This window comes from Anguilla rostrata, chromosome 9 (genome assembly GCF_018555375.3).
Source record: "Anguilla rostrata isolate EN2019 chromosome 9, ASM1855537v3, whole genome shotgun sequence".
In the NCBI taxonomy this organism is placed as follows: Eukaryota; Metazoa; Chordata; class Actinopteri; order Anguilliformes; family Anguillidae; genus Anguilla; species Anguilla rostrata.
The window spans coordinates 31,716,887-31,723,840 of NC_057941.1; the positions used below are offsets into that span (position 1 = coordinate 31,716,887).

Here is a 6,954-nt window from a genome sequence, read left to right on the forward strand (position 1 = left end):
CTAGCTGTGATTGTTAGAGTATAATACTGAAACATGGAAAATGATGAGGTGTATGTGATGAACAATCAATACACTGGCAACCTCTATGTGTGATCCTAAAATAAATTTGTTTTGATAATTAATTGATTATTAATTACTGAATAATTAATTAATTGATAGTTGAATAGATAAAAATGTTCAACACAAATGTCTCAGTTTGCCAATGATGTAATGTCATAGAGCAAAGACCCTACAGCAGGGCTGCCCAGTCCTGGTCCTGGAGATCTACCATCCTGTATGTTTTCATTTCAACCCTAATTTGGCACAAAAACCCTAACCCTAACTTGTAGCCAAAAGTGCCTTCCATTCAGGTCTGCTCATCTCATTTATGTTATTATTTTCAATAAACATATCAGAAACATCATAATCATACAGGTGGAAAATATTTATCACTCATCTTTTCCCTCATTTTTGCCATTTTTCTCTCCTGGAAGATTTAGTGTGCTAAGAACCATGAAGGCTTTGGCTATCCTTAGTGGTTTTTCAACCCAAACAACACCGATGCTCACAAAGTAACAGCTATTACTGCAGATAACTATCTCAGTCCTGACACTTTCAGCTGGTTATTGATGGTCAGGCTTTTGTCAATACGTATCTCTTTGAGGAGTGTTTTAATGGGTACAAATTGAAGGTAATCGTGTATGCGTCAAGAAAATTAACACATTATGCTTGGCATTTGGGAAGATTAGAAATGTATCATTTATTGCCATTATCCTGTTTCAATCAGCACTGCTGATGGGAGGGTGGATTTAATCAATGCCTCTGGTTTCTAACCTTGTGCAAAAAAGTATTTGTACTGGTTACACTTTCTTGTAATTTAAGTCACAGTTAAGAACAGTTTTGATTGAATCCTGGCCTTGGTGTACCTAGGAAACCGTGTTGAAACCTTGAGGGCCTGGTCAGCATGTTTTCAACTGAATCTCAAACAGTCTCCTCATATTTTGTCAGTGACTTTGTGAGACCTGGTTGTGTATTCATAAAGCATCTCAAAGACCTGATTGTGTATCTATAAAGCATCCCAGAAGCGCTCATCTAGGATCAGTTTTGTATTTTATCTAATAATGGACAGGGTTAGGACAGGGACCAGGGAAACTGTATCCTAGATCAGCACTCCCACTCTGTGAAACTTTATATTAAAATTGGCCCTGTAAAATGTCCACAACAAAGTGAATATGCTTTAAAATTAAACCAACTGTAGACACTCTGTAGTATAATTTATGTGTTCCAAAACAAACAAATCAAATCAACCACTGACAATCTTTTACTCATGCTTACATGTATAGACAAACATTTTAAAACACATACTACATGTGCAATATATTTTCATCATATCAGAAAACTAAACCATTTTTGTGATGCAGCATTCATGAAGTAAATAAAGCTGATTAACCAGGCAATCATGAAAACTAGACCAACAGTAACCCACAAATCCCTGAAAAGCTATAAGTCTTTATTTATTCAAAAACAGCTGCATGTAACTGTCCTTATTATAATATGTTGGGAAAATAACTGCCATCTATTTCTTGTCTTTGCGGGGCAGACATCATAGGACTCTTGCAAAAATTCACTGCTGCAAAAAACAGAATATATAAAATATAAAGCCAATGATTCTTCATTTTCCCACACAGAATTTAATGCTGATATGTACAGTAAGAACACATATCATAGCGCACAGTAAATGGTGGACAGGGAACAGCTCATAAATCTCTGCAGAGACAGAAACGTCTCAAATGTGCAGTTGATGACAGAGAAGCCATAATCGCACGGTGAAAAGTGAAAGTGGCTTTTAGTGAATGCTAACATGTATAGACTGGAGCTAACAGCAGTCAGCTAGCTGACCTTGTAAGCACAGCAGGTTCAAATCCCAATTGCTGCCCCGCTGTAGCATATTTTAACGGGCTCTTTACTTGTATAGTTCCTGCAAATATTGTGCTCTGAGAGTGGGTAATATGTATGGAAATGTGTGTCACTCCGAATAAGGGGCACCTTCTAAAGCGAATAAACAATGTAATTATATGACAGAAAGCACTTTGCGAAATATCTGCCACATTAATGTGCCTGTCTCACACAAAAAAGAAACACAGCCCTGTCTTCTCTGGAAGAGAAGAAAGCAGCTATTAGATGTGTCTTGATACAATAAAAAAATAAATAAATAAAAAAGCAACATTTAGGAACACACTTAAGATCCTATATCTCAGCCCTTTATCATGTATGCTCCCCACGGAAGCTCGCTGACTCGTTGTATTATTATTTTTTGCTTGTTTTCTGGTTCTTTCTCTACCTTTATTTTTCTGCTGTTCTTGTTTGTAATAAGCAGAGAAGCCAGTCTTTCTGTACAGGTTATGGTGTCTGCCTTGTATCAGGCCCTTACTTCCTGTAAGCTGAACCAGCTTCCATTTCCAGTGGAGAAGGGGAGGGAATGTTACCTTTAGGACCACTGCGTGTGTGTGTTTGTGTGTCTGTACATATATGTGTGTATGGGAGTGGGGTTGCACTGTACATACACATGAGCGTGTGTGTGTGTATGTGTGTGTGTGTCTGTGTGTTTGTGAGTGTGTGTATGTGCATGTGCATGTGTGTGTGTGTGCACGTGCCGATCTGGTAAGGGGATTGTACTGTACACTACATCATAAGCCCTTGGTGCCTTTGCATAACAAGCAGCTGTAAACAACAAATAGTGATAGCAGAAAATATATGATCACAACAACCCTCAGCTGGGATCATGGAATTAAATCTATTTTAGGAGAGAATTGTTCATGTGTGTCATGCAGATGAGGTGACAGTTCTCTGTAAAAAGCACTATACAAATAAAATTGAATTGAATTGCATTTAAAACAATTAACAGGCAACGGTACCCATTTTCGTTCATCTGTCTGCTATGCTGTTCCATATTTGCCACATTTTTGGAGTCGTATATGATGACAAATTTTCAAATCGAAGATGAAAAATCACAAAAAAATGAAAATGAAAATGTGTCTTTCTGAGCTGTGTTTAATCATTTCATCACAACTGAAATGAATGGCTTTCCTGGTTGTACACTAAATGGGGAAGGACATTCTCAAAAAGTACTGAAAGTTGGACAGAAACATTTTAGGTTTCGGTATTTTCAAACGATATGTTGACAATACTAAAAAAATAAAATTACCAGTGTTATCCTTTAACCCACCTTTAAAACTGTACCACTTTTGCCACCACTCTCAAAAGCTTGCCAAATAAATAGCCTTAAAGTTGAGTCGTCAGTAACAATGTAATATCCTCAAGGAAAGCAAAGAAAGGAAACATGTTTTGAATTACCTCTGAACACAACTCCCACTCCCACTCAACTCCCACTTCAGATAATTTCACCCCATCTTGAATGAAAAAAAAAGTGAATAAATCAGCTAGCTGTGTGCAGCTTGGCTAGCTGTGTGAAATGTTGTCAGATGCCTGAATGCATTTCCCCTAAAAAACTCAAATTGACTGCCAAAACTTCCAGACTTCTCCCCTATGCCTCATTTTAAAAAACACAATCTGTCATTGACTCCCATACATTTTTTTGGTAAAACTTACCCTATGATTTTTTTAAAAGTTCCCCTGCTATTGGGTACATCTTTCTAGTCTAGCAACCTTGGCTGTGTTCTATATTAAGCAAGCAATATGGGAGAGGGGGAAATTTGGGGAAATTTAGTGAGACTCTTAATCATAGTTTCCCTGTGGGTCATAACCATTACATAATAATAATAATAATAATAATAATAATAATAATAATGATAATAATGTGTGGGATAATAAGTGGAACATAAAGCATATCCATGACAAATAATTTCAGCATTTTCTCTGGCTACAATAAAATACATAATAAACAGGCTACATAATAAATGCATCATTTATTATGTGAATTATTATGTCTTGTTTTGTGTCCATTGTAGATGCCAATATGGCCGTAGCAGTGTGGTTGTTGTTGTTCACTTTCATATCAGTAACCAAACAAAAATGTAGCCTTTGAGTCGGTGGTCCTCCTGGTCATAGAGGGCCTCGGGGTCTGCTGGCTTTCGTTGTTACGCAGAGCTTGAGCAGGACAGAAATTGAGCAATTAAAGCAGCTGATTACACAGCTAACTCACGTCACCTGGTTTCTTGGGCCTGAATCGGTCGCTGATCTTATTGGCAAAACAAAAACCGACAAACTCTGTGGCTCTCCGGGGCCAGGATTGCGTATCCCAGCGGTAAAAAGGAGAATACATCCATATAAAGCCAGGCTGTCCAATCTTATCTGAAAGGGGCTGGTATGGCTGCAGATTTTTATTTTAGCCTAGCACTAAAACATCCCATTTTACTTAAAGTCTTTATTGAAGACCAAGATTAGTTAACTAGTTGAATCATGAATTTATATTTTTTATTATTTTTATTTATTATATTTTTGTTAATAAATATGCCCGTGTTATGCAACTGCTCTCATTTTAAATGTGGGCATTTCGCACTGCTTCTAACAAAACCCATCATGCACCAGTACAACATTTATGTCTACGGAAGTAAATAATTTAACTGAATTTAACACCTGAGTGTTGCTTGAACAATACACATCGCTGTCAATCATCATCTGTGCCTAATTAGTGACAATTACATTATCAACTTAGATTATTGAGGTGGTGCAAATTGGATAATTGTTTGAGAAGGGGCTTGACAAAGGTTACCGTGACCTCTTACAGGCGGAGGACTGAACCACAATGTGAGAAAACAAGGGGAGACAAACCAGTGGCCCTATGTTTGAACCAATCACCATGATAAAAATGACTAGTTTGTAATATGACACATTCATGCCAATCTGGCTAACAAATCCATCAGAAAGCCCTTATCTGTGCAAGTCGAGTCGTCGAGATTAAAACAACAGCAAGGTGGTAGAGGATTGGGTCTTCAGTACTGCTCCAACAAGCTCAGCCAATGAATTAAAATCACACAGGTGAATTTAAAATATGGGGTGGGGTTTCACTGGCAGAGACCCCTGAGGGTGTAATATTTGGCGTCTTCTCAGCAGAGAAAGCAGAACCCACTGTACATTTCTAACCTTCAGCGCCCAGCAATTGGTTAAAGCTCATTTTAGAACATTCCAGCATGCAGAGTCATAACCAAAGACAGATTTGTTAATTAGTTCATTTCAACTGTCATTAAATTCCAAAAAATGGTTTTTAATTATCCCACAATTTATATTTGCATGCTTTTAAGGTGCAATATAGATGGGATGTTTCCTGCTTAAAGACCCAAGTGTTAATTAAGTCACACCATAAAGATGTAGGGCCCTATTTTTGGTGTCAGTGTGGTAATGTAAATGTGCCTGGGTGTGAGCGTAAATTCTAATTTCTTCCTGTGCAAGCACACATTTTTTATTACCTCTGTCCTGGTTGATAGTTTTTTTGGTGGTGATAAACCTGTTTGTGCATGATGTCAAAGTGTGTTGGGCAGTGCATTAGGAGGTGTGTCAAAATAAAAAGCTTTTAGCGCTGTACAAGTTTGGTGTCTAATAATGTCTTCGCAGTTTTAACCCACTCAACCACCTTTAACTCCAGTGCATCTTGCAATGCTAGCTCTGTTACCAATGCAGACATATGACCATTGAACATATGGGGTAGAAAACTGATCATACAGCACTAGCCTGTTGTATTTTTTCAAACTATATTCTTCAGCAATAGTGTTGAAACACTACAGGCATTTAGCAGATACTCTTATCCAGAGCAACTTAAACAACTTTTTACATAGCATTGATTTATACAGCTGGATATATACAGAAGCAATGCAGGTTAAGTGCTCATACATTACTCAAGGGTACAATGGCAGTGCCCCACTGTGACCTTTAGGCTACAGGACCAGCTGCTTACCCATTACACTAACAAAGAAGTTGCAAACCTAAAGGTGTCTTTCTAAGCAACCACGAAGGGACTCGAACCCTCAATCTTCTGATCCGAAGTCAGACGCCTTATCCATTAGGCCACGTGGTCCCTGTGGAAGCCTTCACTGGACAGGATTGTGCAGTTTAAGCAGTCAAGTACTGTAGACTATTAAAAAAACTCAAGACAAAGTAGTACAGTATATAAACCACTTTTAGTAGGCCTACATGCCTTAATTTGCCACTGTTATGAGCTAATGCTACAGTTTGACAATTGTACCTTGACTGCGAATATAGGGCCTTTTACTTACATTACATTTTTTATTTACTTAATTTATTCAAATGCAAAAAGAAGTATTTCTCCCTCTTGGCCAGCCTAAACCTTTTGGGGTCAAATGTGTATTAATGCTGCTATAAAACCAATTGGTCAAGAGTGGGACAGTAAAGATTGATTGCATCTGGACTCTGCATACTGAGCAGGAAGTGTTTATGTGAGATTGATTGATCCATAAATAAACTCCTCCACTGAAGGCTGTTCTGCTTCCTATCTTTGTAGAAAAACAGCAAGGAACACGCTTTTGTTATGTAGTTTGTGTGTGTGTGTGTGTGTGTGTGTGTCCATTATGTGGAAAGACCAAATAAGCAAGGAACTAGAAAACATAAAGCAAAGTATTGGTGGGCTTAGGAAGGTCCTAGAGGACTGGGAGCCTTGTGTTTATTTTACTGTCACCTAGTGATGGTGTGTGAGGAAGCTGTGACTAACACGCTGGGTATGATCCAGCCAAGCAGCACTTTTGCTTTTGCGCTCGTACAAAATATGGGATGTGAATTCATGCCATGCCAGTGCAGAATGAGGAATCTCGCAGCAGGGGCGAATGCTTGCGTGAGAGCGAGAGCTTTTAAAGACGTGCACCACCGCCACCTCTGTCACAGTCACATCCTCTCATTTCTGGACGGGATATAACTGAATGTGATGCTGTCGCTTCGTGTTCTTTGTTTCTGTCCAACTTCATGATATTATGAACTCTTACTATTTAACATGATAACGTAACAGAA

At 38.3% G+C, this 6,954-nt stretch overlaps 1 non-coding gene across 1 annotated transcript; it reads right to left on the bottom strand.

Annotated features, from left to right (window-relative positions):
• Positions 1-5,937: 5,937 nt before the first annotated feature.
• On the bottom strand, positions 5,938-6,010 carry trnar-ucg (transfer RNA arginine (anticodon UCG)). The gene has a single exon. It is a non-coding gene; the product is annotated as a tRNA-Arg (tRNA).
• Positions 6,011-6,954: the final 944 nt, after the last annotated feature.